Below are 20,190 nucleotides of genomic sequence, written 5' to 3' on the forward strand. Positions count from 1 at the left end.
TGATTGGTATATGACTATATACATGTATAAATGCTCCAAATATTCAATAACGAGCGGCGAACAAAAAACCCAAAACAGACGTATATGTAAAGTAACCGTTGTTCCATTTTTTTATGGATATTTCTCGAGGATTGTTAAGAAGTTTATGAGCATTTACGATTGTCATTTACACTTAAAAAGCAAGTGGTCCCTGTGATTGTTTTGTTTCGGATCTGAAGCACAAAATGATTTACAGAATTTCTTCCCTACGAAGACATTCTTAATAAAAAGTGGAAGATGTACGACTAAAACTCATGGAATCATTTGCTTTTAATCACAATTTCCCAATCTATTATTTTAGAGAAAAATCTTAGCTCAATTTTTTTTTTTTTAAAGTTAAAGATTATATAAAGATTGATGAAATTACGTCAATGACATCGACCAAGCACCTACAAGATGCTTAATAGATTTAAACTCATTTCATATCATAATACTTTTCATAAAGTAACGAAATTCCAAGTGTGTCTAGCACTTCACAAGATGAAAACATTGTTAATAGAAATTGCATAAATTCCTGTCTTGAATGTTTTGCAGCACAATTTTCCTGCTTTTTGTCGTTATGACAATAAGTGATTCTCTAGAAAATGACAAAATTATGGATTGTTTCCTACAGAGACTATCATTATTATTATTTTTTTATCATGAAATACACTTTCATTGCAGGGACATCTGACAAGGACATCAGATTTTAGTTTTACTACTTCGTAATCTTAATGGCTGTAAATTGGTTGGCACATCGTGGGGAAACGATTGCAGATCATTGAATGCACAATACACATCAAATCCATTAGGCTTATTGCTCGGTTATATGAAACTGCAATGTGAAAAGATTTGATAACCTTTTTTTTTTTTTAATTTAACGTTAAATTAATTGATTTCATCTCAATCTATTGAGGAGTTTTTTTTAACTAAAACTTGTTTTCTTTTCTACATTGAATTGATACGAGGGTTATAATCGTGGTGCAATACAATGTTTTTAAATCATCGTTTACATAACATTTGTTTAATTAAGTTCTATTATTTCTTCTTAATCTTTTATTATTTCAGATAACACGTTTTTAAATTTTATTTACGTAATAAAATGATTTAAAATCATCAATTTTGATAATATCAACACATACAATTTAAGAATAAGTTTGGGGGTAAAGTTTGTCAGTGACGAGCCAGAATCATTTTATCAGAAGGCAAATCTAAATTAATTGAGGTTAAGTTTCATGAAATTGAACCTGTCTCATTATATTACACAAATAACACAATGAAAGAATTGTGCTTCAAATTTCATGCACGTTTATACATTATGATCTCCTCTGACGAAGTTATCATCCACAAAAATGAGGCATTGTTATTAAGACATAATAGAAAACAGGCAAATAAAAAATCAACTTCGTGGGATAAAAAAAAATGGTTAGAGTAATGAATTGGTGATATTGGCTGAAACTATACAGTCAATTACTCATTTTTTCTGTCCCCAATTATGGTACAGCTCTGCTCCTACAGTAAATTCTCCATGGATATAACTCGATAAACAATGGCCAAATCGTTTTTCTGTGTATATTAACGCTCAGTGTAATTGTTTCTATAAATGATTAACATAGGATCGGATGTTTTCTCCTTCAGATTGCCTTAGGGTAGGCACTTATTTGACTTGAACGTTAAGGTAAAGAGACACTTTATCTAAATCCGACTCATACGCACTGGTCTGCTTTTTGGAATTAACCGTATATTCACGCCAACGTTGAACGTTGACGCACTGAATACTTTTCTAGTATTGCTTTATAATCCAATGAAGTCACAATGCAAAAACAAAGGATAAACATTAATGGATATGATGATATAAAAACACGAGCCCACAATGTCCAATTTATCTCAGTCGTACTGATTTTATGTTAAAAAAAAAATGTAAACGATTGTCTTTTTGCTGATTTGTTTAAAGAATGTTGTCGGACACTGGGGTTTCAAAAGCTAAAAACATCGTTTATTAATATAATACACGCATGAACTGTGGTTTGTTTTTTTGAAACCAAACAATGCACGTTACCAAACAAGTGAAAAGCTGTCAATGTGACAGCAAACCGGGTTTTCTTTTATGTGAACTGTATCCATAATCCATGTCAACCCGTATCGAGTGAAATGGAGTACCCTATATGCAACATTTTGCCAAAAAATGACCAAGTTCAAAAGCTAGTATTTTTTTCATAAATAATCAGTAATCAAAATCCTAGCAATATGCACACCTCTGATATATGTACAATTGATATGCAAAAGAACAACTTCCTATCTTGAGAACTGTAGGAGGAGTTATCCGTACAATGAGGGTACCCTTTTGGCAGCCTCCCGCCATTTTCACCATTTTAAGGTCAGACGACACGTTCCTCAAGAATCATTTTTGTATCTCATCGTAATAAAGAGTTCCAATAAAAAATATTAATTTATGATTATTTTAAAAATGATTCAAATTTAATTGTATGTGGTTATGTGTCTAGATAGCCGAGTGGTTAGAAACGTGGCCGCTCACTGCCAGAAGCGTATCGGTTCTAGAGGTCGTGAGTTCAAAGCCCCGCCCCGGCCGAGATAGAGTTCCAATATAGTGAATTTTGCTGTGCTGTATATGTATTTATTTTATATTTTTTATATCAGCAATTCAAGTGTATTTTCAAGAAGATTATATAGGAAATTGCATACTCTAGTATTTTGCAGAAATGTCTGGTAAGGTACCCTAATTTTTTGCAAGAAAGTTTGTCAAAATAGTAGTAAACCATCAACAAATTCCTGGAAAAAGTTATATAAAATTGAAGAACGTGTCGTCTAACCTTAATAACCGGATTTTTCCGTTGGAAAACCTGGTTAAAAATTGTAAGGTTGACCGTTCCTAATCCCTCCCGAAAGGAGTAAGTTTTACAAAGAGGCAAAGCAATTTAATTTAATATCGTTTATTGAATTCTTGATGATAATAATTAGTTTTTTATAATGTTTTAAAGTATTTTCACAATGTGTGCTTGAAGATAATGTATCTCAGTCCAAAACTATCGCAAGTGTTTGTGTGCAATTTTGTTTGTGATGCAGCGCAGCTCTACTGCACGTAAGTTCTCTATAGTTATAGATCTGAAGCTGCCTTAATCTTCTCCCAATACGCCGACCACATCCCCCTAAATGTAATATATTTTGGAGATTTTGATAAAAGACAATCTTGTTTCAAATGCATAGAACCATTCTGCTTTTCATTGGTATACTGATATGTTGACTTTTATTGGTTTATGGAATTGGTTAACTAATATTTCTGACTCTAAGGGCAGCCTTCACTGTTTTGGCTCAATGTCGTATCTGGATGAATGGGTAAATACATGCTTACCACAAGAGTAACTTTTGAGTTGGTTCCATCTGTTAGTAATATTCGATGCACACAAAAGAAATTCAAAACTCATTAGGCCTGTATGTGCGTAATATAAATCTCACAGCAGTACAATAATTTAAGAATGCCATAAAACAGGACGTCAAGGATCTTTCAATTGTACAGGTCATGGAAATGGTACCACTAACCATGAACCCCAATAACACCAAAATGACACATTTACCATTTCAATATTCAGTACATCTCCCAAATCTGAAATTGATCGTAGCCATTTATATCAATGTATTTTATAACCAAAATATGACCCTCTCGTTGTAATGAGTACATGTACCAAAATCTCCACGAAAAATTTAAACAATGGGAACGATGAACTATGCATGTTATAATTAGGCAAAACAGTTCCTTATGGATCAAGTAAAGTAGGTCTGTAGACGTAATCGGGACATTTTTTATCTTATTATTTTTTTCTTAGTGGGTATAGTACATTAAACTTCTTGGATTCATAATTGCCATAATCTTTCGCACACTAGCACAAATTCCACATTATGAGTAAAGGTCTTCTATTACGTTCTCACGAGAGAAGCGTTAGTGAAAATATAAAAACTCGAACATTTGAAGCCTTTTCGGAAAATGTGTTATCTTTTAGATATAGTCTGCGATAATAATGATTATTTCATCGCTTGTAACAATGCTTTGTAAACCGGGGCTTGATAAGAATTTATGGCATACTTCTTAACCTTTCTGAATTAGTAATTGGAATAGGTTCCTGACTTCTGCTATTGATCCCGCTAGGATTAGACATTATACCACGTCTGCGAGTGATGGATCCAGACGAGAAATTTGTTCATACTCATATCCTAAGAGTAAAAATCGCTGCAGTTTGATGTATTTTTAATTTTTCAAATAATTAACTTTAGGAAGCTGGGTGGTCAGCAAATTGAAAGTCAGATTTTTTTTTTTTTTTTTTAAATATGCATATTAAAAATCATTTGATAAAGAAAAAATCCATATATTATAGCTTTGAAATCTGAATATTTTGCTTTATTTTCAAACAGTGTTCTTCTCTTTAAGGAGATTAATATAGTGCTGAAATGGCCACAACCATTAAGCCCTATAGCGTACATTAAAAAAAATCCCTCATTTTAAGCAGTGATTCAATTTTCATTAGGACGTATGTAGAAAAAAGTTGGCTTTTTAGAATCGACAGTTTAGGAGGAATGGCTACGATTTGAGATGAACATTTTCAAGTTTTACTTATTTTATCTTTATTGCTCACAATATTTTAATACGGTATTGTTAATGTGTAACCAACACAAGAATGATGATAACACTGAAAATCAAAAATCAAGATTTTGCATAATTTAATTGAAGAGATTGAGAGAATGAGAACTTCGAGGGTGAAAAAAACCCCATTTTGAAATCAAATTATTCAGATAGGTCTGTACTTAACCTTTTGGTTTGGCTGAAATGGACATATTTTTAATATTCTATTACAATGGAACTGGGTACAAGTTTTATGTAGGTGTATCGCCCTCTACTTAAAACTTATCAAGGCTGAGCATTATATCTTTATATATTTCTTACGACGAAATACCAATGTTCTGAAAGACTAAGAATATCTTTTCTTCTTTATAGTGTATAGCATGGTCTGAAATGTTCTTGACGTCACATGACGTGCATATTTCTTCGAATGAGGTTCAAGACCGAGTAGCTTCTAGATCGGCCTCGGGACCCCTCGGGATGACAGTCAGTCGACGAAGATGACGTGTAATTACTGGGTATGAGGAAAACGAATTCCGCAGGAGATATTGAACAGACTCAGTGTGACAAAGATCAATAAATTATCCCGAAGGTAATGATTTCTGGTTTAAATAAAAAAAACCCCGTCAAAATCAAAGACGCGGTGGGATTCATTAAATGAAAGGCACCTGGTGCAAACTATTATTTAAATTCAACTTTAAAAAGTTGTGATGAATGTTGATTTATTGATGGGTTCTAAAATGATTAAAATGGTTTTCACAATATTTTTTTTAAGAAACCCCCACCCTACCCATTTCCTGTCAGGTGTTGTTTATTAGATAATATAACTAAACTCGATCAAAGAAATGTATATCATTCAGAACGTCTGATATTTAAATTTAAAACATAAAAATGTTATTTTTTTTTACATTTTAAGGACTTTAAAACGTTTGAAGACGAAAGTTGATATTCTTTGTTGACGTTTATGATGCTTGTTTCGGGGGAAAAAATGCATTTTATTATTTCATCATTTTCTAGAGATTTCAAAATACGTTTAGAATTTTTACCACACCTTCTATGACGATTGATGTTTCATAAAGCGAGTTATCTTTATGCTTTTAATCGGCATTTATCTTTCATGCAATCATTTTGAATGCAGCATAAAATAGATTTCAGGGATATTTAGGATAGAAATATTACATCAAATGAGAGAGAGAGAGAGAGAGAGAGAGAGAGAGAGAGAGAGAGAGAGAGAGAGAGAGAGAGAGATTGTATCGACCACAATTATCACAGAAAATAGACCCAGTCATTATGCTCTCTTTGGGGGGAATAATCTTAATGCCATTATTAAGCTTGATCTCCACAAAACCCCTCACTAAATCTCAAAAAAGGGGAAAAAATTCAAACCCGAGAACGCCTTCTTAATTTACTCAAGAGAACAGAGGAAAATTGCAAGAAAAAAGTTCCCCATTTCTCTTTGATTGTTTAAAGGTTATCGATTTCCCGTATATTAATGAACATGATGGAAAAATAAAGGATTTGACCATAGTATGTTGGCTTAACTACTCAACTTTAATTAATGATTGCTAAAAAATAGTTTTTCTGCGAAGGATGACAAAATTTAGAACGACTGCTCTTGATCATCACTAATTCACAGAATTTTCCATAACTTGTCACTTTGTTTTACATGTTTCTTCTTTCGGAAAAGCCAGATTAATGAAAGGAGAATAGCAATCTCTGCGAATTTTTCCCAAATGAAGTTCAAGTTCGAAGTGACAGGTATAATTATGTCATTACATTACAGTATGCTGTGAAAATACATTTACTTTTAGGCATTGTATTAATGACTTAATAAAATCAAGTCAGATATATTTCTGTCCTTAGAGTATTAGATAATTATTTAGAACCCATCGTTGGAAAGCTTTGCATCCGTTTACTGATCGTGGGCCTATTCGCATTTTTATCTCGTTCTTTTAAATATTTATCACTCTCAATTCACCAATGAGTGTGCGAAACACCTTGGGTTTTTGGAGGTCTAAAATCGGCGATCATGTTATGAAACATGATACATGTGAAAACATTAACAGGATTGGTAAAATTTCCTTCACGAAAGTGTGAACAAGCCAATCGGATTGGAACATAATTCTAAATTACTCATGAAAATTTTTTTGAACAAAAAGATTTTTTGCAATTCCATATAATTATTCTCGGATTAAAGACACACTCTGCTTGAATATATAATATAAACCCTTGAAAATAAACTCGACTTCTTGAGCCAGTGTTCATCGTAGACTATCGGCGTGAAAGGTTGTAGGAATAGAATAATTGCAATAAAATGTTATACATTCAATTAGAACCATTTTAACAAGAGCTTGGACTTTGGGTAGTTGTGTCAAACAGCAATGTGAAGTAGACCTGTCGATTTCACAGCTGGCCACTCAGCCATGGCTCTTTGAAATCAGCAAGATTTGTCTAGCTTTTGAGCTAAAACTACGCAATCGGTGCATATTTCACTTGAAACCGCGTCATTTTTAACTTGTTTTGACACAAGAAATAGATAGCTACGTCCAACCGATAGTCCAAGGTCTTGTTAAAATGGTTCTATTCATCTAGGAACTATTGTTATTGCGATCAAGAGTATTTGTTTAACAAACATTACTTGCATAATATGTATAGTTGCAAAAAATGCTTTGTAATCGTAGTAATATTAGTTTTCCGGGTCGGGGCCATGCGTCTTACGATATGATTAACTACATGGCTGTTCATCGGACTGCATATCCATAACCGTTCACGTTTTTGTCCTTCTTAATTAGCACAATTTCGACCCTTTTTAACAGCCAATTTAACACATAGTTGCCTAAGGAAAGCCAAATAAATGAGAATCCAACTAGTTTTATACATCAGAAAGAGTGGGTTTCTGTAATCCGAGGAAAGGAAATGGATGTACCTGAATTAGAATTTGAAATGTACGATAGTGAAAAACATGTTGCATAGTCGTCTAAAACCCAAAGGCTTCACAAAGGGAATGCGAGGCTTGCATTCCGGTGATTTTACATGTACTTTTTCTGGAGATAAATAATTCCATATTTTTCTAATTCAGTTTCACGTTTGTGTTGATTTTTCAAACATAATTTTTTAAATACAGAAGCAATTTTTAAAAAATAAATTTAAAACTCTCTTTATATGAATGAAAGAAAGCCTTTATTTATCAAATCTTAAACATTTTATTCATTCAGAACTTTTTAGAACATGTACAACTTAATCATTTGGATCATAGTTTGCATTACAGTATCATTAAAAAAGATTTTTTTTTAATTCTCCAACACAAATAAAAAATGAATAAAGAGAAGTCTAATGTACAAATACATTCATTATGGATACTGAAATGGAAAAGCAGAGCAACAAATTTACTAGGTCAGAATATACAATATACAATCCTTCATTATTCTAAAAAAGGCATGCCATGATGCGGATTGGTTTTGTGATAATGAATAAATTTATATGGACTTGTTTAGTCCTCAGAATTTTGATAATGTGTTCGATTTATCATCCGTATCCATACACTGTATGTATTGTTACAAATTTCAAATGATACATGATAATGTTTGGATTTACTAGACTAAGTACTGTAAAGGCACATATATTCGTTGGGTTAAAATTTCGTTGTTTTTAAACCAACTACAATTTCATTGGGATTTAATTTTGTCATATTGTAATTTCTAAAATGTATTTATTTACGTATCAACTCTGTATTTATGAATACTTGGGTTAAAAATTCGTCATGGATTTAATTTCGTTGATAAATACTGCCAACGAAAATAACGAAATTAATTCCTCAACGAATATTTCTTCTTCTACAGTATTTAGAATCTTTTGGCTGATTTTTCTCCCGCTTGTTGGATTGTTTTTCATTCTTTTTAAAAGAATCGAGAGGGCGATATGTTCCAAATTTCACTGACTACAAATTACAATGAAAACACGTTCCAAATTTCACTGACTACAAATTACAATGAAAACACGTTCCAGCCAGATATTTGCAATTTTTACTTAATGCCTACGAATATAATGCTATCAAGACACCTAAACAACGCTAGTTTAACCTTTAATAAAACTATAAAACATCAGTATCAATGCAGTGATTGATTTGTTTACAAACTTTGGCGACATAATTGACTTTTATGAAAACTCCATGAAGACAGAAAAGAGACAAGCTCCATATCTCTGATTCTCGAATGTGGTTTAATATCGATTTCAAGGCTAGCAAACCGGAAATACGGAAGCTTTTTCCGACAAATCACTTCCGGATTCAGGGTAGAAAACTGTCGCTTTTATTGACAGCAATTCTAATCGCCATTTTCCGATAATGACTGAAATTAGATGTATCGTGAAATATATTGAAGAATTCTGGTGAAGTCTCTTGGGTAATAGAAGTATGTTCTAAAGAGTAACATTTTAGCTGTTCAATTTAAATCCCATGTATATACCCGTTGCATGGCTGTTTTTCCTATTGTGAAAATGTCATCAATAACTTGATTATAATAAATTAATTGTTTTCTGATTTTTTTTCAGTTGTCATTGTCTGTCTTACAGATGAAGTAAAATCGGGGTTAGACCCATCAAGATTGAATAAAACAAGACCACTTGTCGGGGAGAGAGATTAAAAACCAGAGATCATGAGATCATCGAACTTATGGACGAAATTACAAAAAAGTTTTGGTATTTTCATATTTTAAGGGTTAAAAATCCACCAATATTAGTATTCATGAATCAGTATGTTTATTAATGCATTGAATTGGTTACTTAATCTTTTGCATAAAAAAATATCAAGGTTATAGATGAATGATGATGATGGTGATGATGATGATTTTACCACCATGTACATGTATCTTTAATTTAGCTCATTGCAGCTGGTTGTCTAGTTCGGCGCCGCTATGAAAAAAATAACCAAAGAAAAACGCGAAACGATTATTTACCAGTAAAGTTTGCTCTAGTTTGTTTTAGGGGATTCATATATTAATCCTTTGGAAATTAACAAGTCAAAATTTTAACTTCAGCATGGATGAATGTTTCAGAGCCTAAGGATTTTATCAAAAATAGAGACGTCAATGTTTTAACCCTTTTATGACACGGTTGTTGGTGTAATCTACAATTGGGTCGCGTGAACAAGAAACCTTAAGCCAATTGCAACACTCTCTCAATCGTAAAATTATTTTTTTTATTTTCCCAGTGTTATTGTTCGATTCATTCTAATAACGGAGAGTAACGCCTAAATGGCGCTTGGGTAGGTTAATTTCTTTGTCTAGATGCCATTTTCTTCTTCCCGACATGACTAGCAAAAATTCTTGATCAGACTCGTCATGAATGATTGCATATTAACTGTTTCTTTAAAAATAGTTGTTTGTCGTCATGCATTTTGCCATTTTCTCAAATTTTGTGATACCAATTAAAACAAACTAAACTCTTCTAAACATTAAAAACCCAATGTCATGTCACTCAATTAACGGAATTACAATGTTCCTAACAGTTGTTAAAAATGATGGACGAGTATTTTGACACATTTGTTATTTCTGAATTTACCTGGTGGGTGTAAATACAAAATTTACAATACGATGTATTTTGTATTTACACCCACCCAGTACATTTATCATTAACAGTATGATTATATAACGCCCACATTATACATGTACATGAAGTAAACACAAAAATATGACACCATTTAGGTTTTATATGCCATTAATTTTTTTCACATTAACTACACCAAGCAAACATACGTAGAATAGTAATGAAATTGGAGGTATTTCAACAACATCATTAGTAAATAATGAACAATCCCTTTTGTTTAAAAAACCGGAATTCACGAGAGAATAGTGTAAAGAAAATTAACATCAGTATTTTCGAAAATATAAAACATTTTCAAAAGGTTGACTATGCATTAAAGAACAAAGCTTTATGTTGATGCATAAGAGTGCAATTGAAATGAAAACGTAAATTGATAGGAAAAAGTGTTTATCCCACCGGAGCCTGAAAGACATTGAATGGAAATGACACTCGATACATGTATAAACCGGTAATTTCTGTTTTGGTATTATAATTATCCGCCAGTTTCTGCTGCCAAGGAAAGAATATTCAGAAAATCCAACAAGGCAGAAATTGTTATTAGAAGGTTTCTGATCATATAGGATCCCTAAATATAAAGAGTAGTACGAAACAAGATGTCACGACTCGGAAAGGTACTGTGTGTGTTGACGAATCTTAAAATGTACATGTATTTGTATATGTGTCGTCAGTACCAGTAAAAAGGATTTAAAACTTTGTCCTCCATACGAAAGACAAACTATAAGCTCTGATTATTCCAATATTTTAAGCAAAAGATTTTTTGTCAGCTTGAAAAGCTAAAAACACATGATTGTACACTGTAGCTTATGATTGGAAACGAGGCTCGAACTCATTTGTAGTAAACACACGTTTCCTTTGCAAAAGTACTACCAAAGCAATAACAATGTCAATGATGATTTGTTTTAAATAAGCCCCTATTTTATGTTTGCGTTTGCAGTTTTTTTTTCTTAGATACATTGAATAGTCCAAATCTCAAGATACTGTACTTCCATCTAAACCAATATCACAATACATGTACTGGTTTCACTCACTGATGTCACCTCAGGTTTACGTTATAATCGAAGTTTCCAGATTTGGAACGATTGAGTTAATTACGCGTCGTTTCCCTTTCTTTTTTGGACAGAAATGTATAACAATCAATATAGTACAGTAGGTGCGGGTGATATAAGTTTTGTATTCGTGGAAATAACTTCTCTCAAGGGACACCGTTGTGAATAAACTTCCAGAAAATGGTAAACAAGAGAGAAGGTTGCTCTATTGTTCTTTGTGTTAATTCTTTTGGTATTAATAAGAAGTTTTACCTAGAGTCCCATGGGCCACATCGCTCACCCGAGGAATATAAGCCACAACTCTGATCTAAGTAGCTTTTGGGAATCAACTACAATATATCTTATCATTTTAGTAGAGTATAACTTATTTATTTTGAGTAAAAAGATTTTCAAATCCTTTCCTTTATCTTCATTCATTAATCATTATTTCAACAATAAGAATAAATACTATATTATCATGCTTAAATAAATAATAATAATACAAATTGTTGTATTTTATTGGTTGTCTTGGGGGGAGTGGGGGGGTAGGATTTTTACAGATCTTCTTCATATATATATTCATACGCTGGTGTTTAAACATCTTCAAAGATCCCGTAATAGTTTAGAGGTCATACATGTCGCTTGAACAAGTATATTCCAATACTAAACTTTGAAATTTTCTTTGGGACCAGTTTTTGTCTAGAGTTTACAGTTTGATCAATTTGAACTGGGATATTGCATAGTTATTTAATGCTGACAAATATAGTGCACGGCGTTTTAAATTCTAATAACACAATTTTATTTTTCATTCTGTAATTTGATGAATTCACTTTTGGTATTCTAAGAAATTCATCAATTGAATTCATTTAACTGTCAAAAAATATTTACATCAATGAAATATAAATCAGCGTAAGTATAATATCAGGTCGTGATCCGGTTTGAAGTTGTTTTTTTTGTTTTTTGGGGAAAATACTGAAGGAAAACTGGAAATATTCATTCACATCAGATTTGGTGATTGGGTCTTCTGTGTTATACGTAAATATCACTCAAATCAATCGATGCAATTTAATAGGGGGAAAAAGTGAATGTAAATATTCTCATATAAATTCATCGTTTGGCTGTTGATAAATGACACATATGTTTATCAAACAGAATGCTATCATCAATCTGCAAAAAATAACTATGCGGGGACTGCTCGGAAATTTTGAAATGAACATCTAATCTTACTCCTAAGGTAAAACAGATGAAGTTAATTATTACGTCACATACTGCCAATGAGTGCAAATACAGAAAAATGGATGAAAAACATATTTTGTATCCACTCTTCTACAATAACAAAATAATCAATCACACCTTGTAAAGAAGTTAATATATTTCATATAGATATTAGATATACTTAAAAACCCAACTGGCTGTGCGTGGGATAGCCACATTCCAACAGAAACTAACCCCCGAGGATTAATTTTGCTAAACAATAATAATTTAATTTCCTTAAGAGAGTTTCATGTTAGGCTGTCCCACTCACAACCAGTCGGAAAGTATAATATACTTATTATGTTATCAATATCTGAATTAACTAGAGTTGATTAACATTTATTTTGATTAACAAACTAAATGAAACAAATGATTGATTTTTACATTTATACCGGGTTTATGTTCAAAGCACTATCAACACACGACATTGCTGTGGAACTCTTTCGGGAAGGGAAATGTCAATCATTGTGAGCAATGAAGTATGTAAGTAAACAGGCAAGAGTAAGCGTATTGATGTCATGACAATACTACACAATCTTATTAAGATATAAATGATTATAATTGCACCCAACATCTACTATCATATACTATACACCGTTTTGACGGATATGTAACTAAGATTTTTTAGCAAACAGTAACAAACTAGACATGCATGATTTTCCACTGACATGCGCAGTGGGGTAAACTTAGATGCGAACTTTCTTCATCAATATTCATGGAAAGGCATCACATTCCTAATTACAAGTAACATATATTTCTTTGTCATTTATATTACAATAATTTGTTTCTAATACTTTGTGGATAGCATTTAATTCATACAACTGAACCTTTTTCTTAAATTCACACAATCGAAAATCATGAATTTTTTTTTTTATCGCCGGTATAACCTTGGCCCTGATATTAAATAACAGTTATAATTGCGTTTTCATACCGACATAATGGGGATAAAATAGATATACAAGTCTGGAGGCACTAACAATGTTACTGACGCATTGTAATTCGTTAATTTCCGTAAACATTTTTAATGGATGACGGTGCGATTAAGAACAATGGCTGACTGATCTGATCAATGTTGTTGAACGCTTTATTCGTTATACTGAAATTCAAAGGAACTTCGTTATGGGGAGAAAGACCATAGTGACTATAGGGACCTCGCTTTTATCAAGACATTCAATCATCGTGATACATGGCTTTTGCACTTTCACGTTAGTTCCGGTTGAAAAGACAAGGCGTGAACTCGAGATCCGTGTTCTGCAGCATTCTTGCATATATCACGTGTGGGATTTGAAATATACATGTATTAAATATATAAAATAATTGCTAATAAGCTTACATTGCAATTGTGTGATACAAAGTGTTTTTCTATCAAATAAGCTGAAGTTTTGTCTTTTTTGGTCGATGGTCCTCACTCTAATTTTTGCAAAATCTAAACACAGAAATAGATGTAATTTCATATTTTGCATTCTGTCCAAAAATTGTACATATAATAGCGTTTTGTGATATGTGAAACAACTTTTCCAGGCGACGAGCAATGACGCCTAAATGTAAGATTTTCTAGTTTTTCAAAGGAAATACATGTACTAAAGTTACCCTCATTGCTTTTAATTTCCTCTAAAATGTTAAAATTAACGGAAGGGTCGAATTCTACATATTTTGGAGTTAAATACCTTGTTTTATAATAATTAGACTCCAAGGCAGTTGTTTGTTTACAAGTTAATAGTTGACACGCTAACAGAGAAAGAAAATAAATGTTTTGTAAAAAAAAAAAAAAAATGCGGATCTGCCTATAATGGGCAAATATAGCATTACGCATGCACGGAACTTGTCTTTCGTAATAAAGGGTCATTATTTAATTATATTATAGTCGCTTTGACAACTAGTTATGTACATTCGAATTCTGCGAAGGACTTGTAAATTGCTATACCTCTACTTCGAAAGCGTGTAAACTGCTAATCAACTTCTGTAGACTGCAAGTGAACACATTGATCACGTGACATAACTTTTGTGACGTATATACCCTGCCGTGACCTCGCCTGTAGCGAAATGAACTTGAAACCTATTTCAAGATTATTATAGCAACCAAGCCATAATTATATAAAAACGTTATTCTTGAACTTTTGCTTTTTGGTACAATGAGTTTTGATGAACTTAGAACCATTTTAACAAGACATTGGACTTTCAGTAGGACGTAGCTATCTAATTCTTGCGTCAAAACAAGTTAATGACGCGGTTTCAAGCAAAATATGCACCGATTGTGTAGTCTTGGCTCAAAAGCCGGACAAATCTCAAATCTTGTTGATTTCATAGAGCCATGGCTGAGTGGCCGACATTGAAATAGACAGGCCTACGTCACATTGCTGTTTAACACAACTACCCAAAGTCCAAGCTCTTGTTAAAATGGTTCTAATACCTATACAATGAGCTCGCCTTCCAAGAAATCAACTAGATTTTGGACAACAGAAAAATTACATGTAAATTAGCCACGCATTATGATTAGATAGTTATAAATTACAGTTTAATTCAGGCTCTTTTTAATTGAATTGGTGGCGTACAGACCAGCTGATTGAACATGACTGATTAAGTTATGGTTGACTTGAAAAGAGTGTAGTTACGATAGTGATAAATCAATCGTTCAAGACAACTTTCCTACTTTATTGTCAGTATATTGGAGAAATCAAATGATTAATGTCGCGGGATAAAAAGCGTACTTCATATAGTTTGGAAGGGGGGGGGGTGTTAAGGAACTAGTACCAAAAGATTATCCGACATCGATTATTTCACGTAAATATAAAAGACTAGATGTAAACATCATCATATCTTAATATCTTCATATTAAGGGCACAGTGACCTTCTTTCTCTTTTTATAATTATTTATAGTTCATTTGCTAATTTTGTATAAATCTTTGGTACGTTGAAGCCTACAATTGGTCAGTTGAGGCATCTACGATCATAGGATATTGTCTAAATAAAAAGAAGGCTTCTTTTAATATATTGTTATTTTTTATGTATTGTATTTTGTCAAAACTTAGCCTTTGGGAATATTTGTGAGTTTTACAATATTTTAGAAGAGCTTTGTGTTTAAGTAAAATTAAAAAAGATACAAGAACTATTGTTCAGGTGAGCGATGTGGCCCATGAACTTCTTGTTTTTCTCTTAAAATTTTTTTATAGCATTAATTGTTGTACCTCTGCAATATTTTGTCCTGCTTTTCACCATCACCTTTTTAACCATAATTATTAGCGCAAAGAGAAAAACCCGCAAAGTTTTAATAAAAATAAAAATGTAACTACATTTTTTCGGGCAATTTATTAAACATATTCCTTTTAGTCCCTTAAGATGTTATCTTTAGACGTGCCTCTCAACCTTGAATCTGTGAATCTAGTTTTGATCTCTCGATGGCTGCTTCTTAATACGCCTAACCCTCGAAAGTGTTGGCGTTTGTCTGCCTTGATTAAATTTAGAAAGCGCTATCGAGTATAAATCTATCAAATATCCAAGTAAGCTAAGTCAAGATAGTTTATTAATAATTATTTTTCTGTCATCTAATAAGAAAAACATGCAGTAATTTTTATTTTTGGATATATTCAAGAAATATATGGTTGGTTATAATACGTGAAATCTCCATTGATCTACGAAGGGTCGACGTTATGGCGGATCTTATCGCATTAATTTCATTATTACACTTAGACAAGAAACACGGGCAGTGCAGTAAAATAGCTTTATTACATAAGACGGCATGACTTTCAGAGTTTCCGTGGTAATTTATTAGATTAATGCCTATTTGGATTTTTCCAAAAGTAGCCACGGTTATCTTTAAAGTGTTTGTTCATTCGCTATCGTAGGTATTTTAAACCCCATTATGGAATCACTGGTGGATTTGGAGCTAACTTTGTATTTTCCTCCCAATTATTGATTCCAAATTTTTGTGCGTCTGTTTAGTTTTATATGCATTGCTATGTACGTACAAAACTATCTCAATTACGGCATAAAGCACTTGACTTTTCGAGATACTAGTACATTGACTACCATTACAAAAGCCGTGCTATATACATGTTCTTTTAAACGTATGGTTTTAAATAACTTGAAATTATCGAAGCTATGTTATGATTCCGTAGTTTTTTAAAACACCAGCTGTTGCCCGTCAGTCCTTCTACTCATTTGTAACATTTATAAACTATGAACTACTAAATTTCAAATTTTGACTAAAAACGTCTTTGGTTGAAGGGCCTTCAAATTTCATAGGGAATTGGGGGGGGGGGGGGGGGGGGGGTACGATAAGAAATTTTTTTTTTAAAAAGGCGTGTTTCAAAAACTTCTCAAGTATCATTTTGCCAGGTCGTGTTTAAAACTTGCTTAAACTACATATTTGCTCCTATTTGCTGTATCCAAAACAATTGTTTAAAACCTGATCTTCGGGGTTAAATCAGATTTAAACCCAAATTTGGATTCAATGTTCATCATAAAACTAACAAGAGACCCATGGGCCACATCGCTCACATGAGCAACAATAATCAGCTTAAAGAGTCATAATACAAAATATCTGGACAATGTGGTATTATACATCAAGGACCTGTATAATTAAAACTCCATTTCCCCTGAATATTCTTATGTTTATAATCAAGTCCCTTTTCTATCATGATGATTTTATAGCCATATCAAATGTTGAGCATTGCAGTTCTCAAAAAGATCTTAAACAATTGTTTACATACGGGTTATAAACCTACATCAAACTCTGAACCTCTTGTGAGGCCCAAGAATCATCCAGGGGCCAAAGTTTAAACAATTTTAAAGAATCGGCAATACGTAAAAATGCTTGCATATAAGTAAATTCATACATAATAACATTTCAGTTTTTGTGAATAATTAAAATGTTTTCCTTTATACAACTGATCCCCAAAGTGGCCTCACCCTACTCCTAAAGATTTTGATTTTAACGAATTTGAATCTACACTATCTGAAGTTGTTTTCACTAAAGTTACAGCTTTTCTAGGCAAATGTTTTTTTTAAAGTAAATGATTTTATTATTTTTATCTATATATTCCTCTGTAAAAATTTGTCCCCCCCCCCCCCCCGATGTGATTCCACCCTACCCTCGGGAATCATAATTTGAACAAGTTTGAATCTTCACTACCTGACGATGCTTTCAACTTTCCTGGCTGATTGGTTTCTGAGAAGAAGATTTTTAAAGACTTCTTTATAAATTCTATTCTTATGTAAAAATTCGACCCTTTATTGTGGAACCACCCTACCCTGGAGGGCGTAATTTTCACAACTTTGAATCTACGCTACCTGAGGATACTTCCACACAAGTTTCAGCTTTCCTGTCCAAATGGTTATTAAGAGGCAGATTTTTAAAGAGTTACTCTCTACATATTCCTATGAAAAAAATCGACCTCCCATTGTAGCCTCACCTTACCCCCAGGGGTCATGATTTTCATAAGTTTGAATCTAAACTACCTGGGGATGCTTCCACACAAGTTTCAGCTTTCCTGGCTGAATGGTTACTGAGAAGAAGATTTTTACAGATTTACTCTATATATTCCTATGTAAATTTCGACCCCCCCCCCCCCCCAGTGGCCCTATCCTACCCCCGGGGGTCATGATTTTCACAACTTTGAATCTACACTACCTGAGGATGCTTTCACAATAGTTTCAGCTCTCCTTGTCAAATGATTTTTAAGAAGAAGATTGAAAAATTCGCAAAAAATTTCAATAATTCATAATTATCTGCAATTGTAAAAAAGCGTGATCCTTGATTTTCACAACTTTGAATCCCCTTTGCCTAATGGTGCTTTGTGCCAAGTTCGGTTGAAATTGGTCCAGTGGTTCTGGAGAAGATGTTGAAAATGTGAAAAATTTACAGACGGACGACAGACAAAATGTGACCGGAAGAGCTCACCTGAGCTTTCAGCTCATGTGTGCTAAAAAGGGATTACCTTTTTAAATAACGTCTGATGAAGAATGCAGAATCTTCAGTTTTTAAGGTTCTTGTAGAAGCAATCATAGACAAGTAATTCCAAGTTTGTACCATCTACCCTGGGGTTAGGGGAGGGGGTTATGTGATGTGTTGATGGTTCCAATTATGCAAAAAAAAAAAAACAACCCAATTTCAGTTTGAATAAAATTACTGAGGATCGTGGAGATATAAGAAAAAGTACTTGGACGCGTTATAGTTCTTAATGCTTTTATAATTTATAATAAGTAATAAAAATTAAAATAATAATATTTATTTCGTAATAGACGAGGACAATCATGGGTTATATCCATCGGAACATAACTCAGCATTTTCCGTTAAGTTTTTTCTCGAGTTGACGGAAAAGGCTGAGTGATATTCCGATAGTGGTAACCATTGACCAGAGGAAGGAAATCAATTTTACTTCTACATGACAAAAAAACCCCTAGTTATTCATGTAAAGAAAATACACCAGAAGGAAATAACGACTCTTATGGAAGGTAGTCAAACAAAGGTGATCAAATTCATGAAAAAGTTCCAAGTTCGATAAAATTACTTTGGATCAATGAGAGGTCACTGTTTGGGGAAGAAAAAAAAGGAGGGAAAGTTTGACTATACAACATTAGTGATAAGTATAGGTGAATTCATTTTTGGGAAATAATAAAAAAGAAAGTTAGCATGAATTTTTCCAAGTTTTTTTTTCAAGCAATCACGGTTAAGGATCAGAGAAGGACCACAAAACATAACCCAGTCACATATATACCATTAAATTATGATAATTAAAAAAAAGCCACGTATAGAAGAATGTCACAACTTATTCTTTTTTAAATTTATTTGACTCGACATAAAAATTATTTTGGAAAATACACTAATTGCAATATCTTTTTCAATGACTGTATATTCTGGACTTTCTAGGCGGCGAATTGATGTATAAATATACATGTAATTCATCGTCTACATGTTTGCCTAATACTTAATTTAACTGAACTGATGGCATATTGAAATGCTCGCTTCGTAGTAAAACTCGTAAACTAGTATATAATTAGGGTGTTGTCTGCTGTTTTCGGTGGAAAAAGAAAAGAAAAAAGATAATTTCATTTTCTTTGTTGATTTTTAATGTTAAAGGGGCATGGTTACGATTTTGATCAAAAATTATTTTTCCGATTTTAATGTTTACAATGTTTTAGAAAAGCACTTACAAAGGGCAACTAAAATCTGAGTGTCATTCGTTAAGTGATGATCAAGTTACAGAGCTTAATTGCAATTCATTGCTATATACATGTAAATAAAGCTTTTGTTTACATTTTGAATGCTGAAGTGAAAATTCAAATTTTAGACTTAAAAGGAATGTGTTAATCAGTAGGAACTGTTTATTTATGCTTTAAATGAATAAGAAGATAGACAAATCAGCTTGAAAAAGATTTGTTACTGGTATATTGAACCTATGTAAACAAAAACAGGGCACGAGCCTTCAAGTTGTTTAAATGACAAAGAATTGTGAGCCCTGTGTCTTGCTTATGACTTAACGACTGACTCTCAAATTTCATTTGATCATTAGAAATGCTTTCCTAAAGCATTGTAAATAATGAAAACAGAAAAATAGAATTTGACCAAAATCGTGACCATGCCCTTTAATAAAAAATAAAATGTAAACCTATAGAAATATTGTGCACACATGTACCATATAAAAATGGTTAATGGCATGAATTTCT

The sequence above is a fragment of the Magallana gigas genome, chromosome 8 (assembly GCF_963853765.1).
Source record: "Magallana gigas chromosome 8, xbMagGiga1.1, whole genome shotgun sequence".
Classification (NCBI taxonomy): Eukaryota; Metazoa; Mollusca; class Bivalvia; order Ostreida; family Ostreidae; genus Magallana; species Magallana gigas.